This window comes from Thamnophis sirtalis, unplaced genomic scaffold (assembly GCF_051295495.1).
Source record: "Thamnophis sirtalis isolate CommonGarterSnake01/CBP01778 unplaced genomic scaffold, rThaSir2_p1.2 scaffold_10, whole genome shotgun sequence".
In the NCBI taxonomy this organism is placed as follows: domain Eukaryota; kingdom Metazoa; phylum Chordata; class Lepidosauria; order Squamata; family Natricidae; genus Thamnophis; species Thamnophis sirtalis.
This window is the reverse complement of record NW_028261390.1, coordinates 2,440,416-2,442,915: the sequence shown is the minus strand read 5'-3', so window position 1 is coordinate 2,442,915 and position 2,500 is coordinate 2,440,416.

The following is a 2,500-nucleotide window of genomic DNA, read 5'->3' as shown; positions in this document are numbered from 1 at the left end:
GAATAGCATAGAATAAGGAATAGAGAATACAGAACAGAACAGAATAGAGAATAGAGAATAGAGAATAGAGAATAGAGAATAGAGAATAGAGAATAGAGAATAGAGAATAGAGAATAGAGAATAGAGAATAGAGAATAGAGAATAGAGAATAGAGAATAGAGAATAGAGAATAGAGAATAGAGAATAGAGAATAGAGAATAGCATAGCATAGAATAGAATAGAATAGAATAAGGAATGCAGAATGGAATGGAATGGAACGGAACAGAACAGAATAAGGAATACAGAATAGAATAGAATTCCTTATCGGCCAAGAGTGATTGGACACACAAGGGATTTCTCTTTGGTGCATAAGCTCTCAGTGTACACAAAAAGACAAGATGCATTCGTCAAGAATCATCAGGCACAACCCTTAATGAAGGTCATAGGGTACAAATAAGTACTCAGGAAACAATCCGTATCAGTATAAATCGCAAGGATAGCAAGCAACAAAGTTACAGTCCCTGCCGTCATAAGTGGAGTTGGAATGATCATGGAATTGCTTAACCAGCCTGTCTGCCTTCACCTCCCAACTCCTCACTCAGGTGGCTTCAGACAAAGGGCAGCCTTTGCAATGAACTCAAGATTGCAGTCTAGAATCTAAAAAGCTTCTTCCCTTCCTTCTGGGGGTCTCCTGGCACCACTGGGGGAGGAGGAGAAGGTCTCAACTTAAGACACAAGGGCTGGTTTCAACAGACTACAATGAAACCCAGGATGCACAGCCAGGGTTTAGCTTCTGAGGCCAGACTAGACAGGGCACGAGGTTGGATATTGTCAGTGCAGACAGTCCTCGACTTACGACCACCATTGAACCCAAAGGTTCTGTTGCTAAGTGAGCAATAGCAATAGCCCTTAGGCCAGTGTTTCTCAACCTTGGCGACTTGAAAGATGTCCGGACTTCAACTCCCAGAATTCCCCAGCCAGCGAATGCGAAAGGAAAATAAAGAGGAAGGAAGGAAAGGAGAAAGAGAAAGAAGAAAGATGAGAAGAGAGCAAGGAAGGAAAAAGAAGGAAGAGAGGTGAAGGAGAAAGAAAGGGGAATGGAGAGGGAAAGAAATTGAAGAGAAGGAAGGAAGGAAGAAACGAAGAAAGGAAAGGCGGAAGAAAAAGAAAGAAAGACGGGAAGAGAGCAAGGAAGGAAAAGAAGGAAAGAGGGGAAGGAAGAAAAAGAATGAAGAGGGAAGGAAGGAAGGAAGGAAGGAAGGAAGGAAGGAAGGAAGGAAGGAAGGAAGGAAGGTTCTTAGGCTTATGGACAGCTTCACAGTGCTTTACAATCCTCTCTCAGCGATTTACAGAGATCAGCGTACTGCCCCCGACAATCTGGGTCCTCATTTTACCGACCGTGGAAGGACAAAAGGGTGAGTCAATCTTGAGCCGGTCGGGATCGAACTCCTGGAGTGAGCAGTGAGCTAGCCTGCAGTACTGCATTCTAACCATCACCCGCCACGGCTCTTAGACAATTATAAAGTCAATTTCGCCCGCTGTTACGACCTTCCTTGCCACGGTTGTTAACTGAATCACTGCCGTCGTTAAGCTAGGGACACGGTTGTTAAGTGAATCTGGCTTCCCCCTTGACTTGGCTTGTCAGAAGATCGCCGAAGGGATCCCGTAACCCCGGGGACACTGAGACCGTCCTAAATATGAGTCAGTTGCCAAGCGTTCTGGATTTTGATCGCGCGACCATGGGTTGTTCCCATGGTCAGAAGTGTGAAAAATGGTCACAACTCACTTTTTCCAACGCTGATCGAAGGTCGCTAAAATGATGCAAGTTGAGGATTCTCCACGTTGCTTGATCTAGAATCGAGTCAGGCAGAAAAGAAAGCGATTTCAGCACCTTGGAGAGTTCTCGCAATGAGGCTAAATTCCCCGTCTGTTGTCTTCCACATCAGCTTTCAAAGCTCAATTGAGATCTTGACTTCATTCTTGCCCAACATAAGCATTGGACTTTGGCACAGATGCCTGCAGATTGGTTGGTTGGTTGGTTGGTTGGTTGGTTGGTTGGTTGGTTGGTTAGAGAGGTGGGTTCCTACCGGTTCGTTAAATCTACCAAACCGGTTAGAAGAGGTTCTACCAGTGGACCCCGGGAAAGCAAGCCACACCTACAGAAGAGGTTCCAAAATTTTTTGAAACCCACCACTAGTTGGTTAATTGTGTGTGTGAGTGAGTGAGGGCCATTAAGTCATTTTCAACTTCCAGCAACCACGTGAGTTTCTCTCCATGGTGAGCTGTCGCTAACCCGGACCTTCCATTCTTCTTGCCACCACCACCACCACCACCTGTGAGTCCATTGTCCTCCCTGCTGGTTGACCCCTTCTTCTCTTTCTCCCCATCTTTCCCAGCCTGAGAGGCTTCTCCAGAGAGCTTCATCTTTGCGTTGACTAACGGATTGGTTGTGTATGTGCCATCCAGTCAAGCCGACTCTTAATGGCTCTGTAGATCGATAGACCTTCGCCAAGGTGATCTG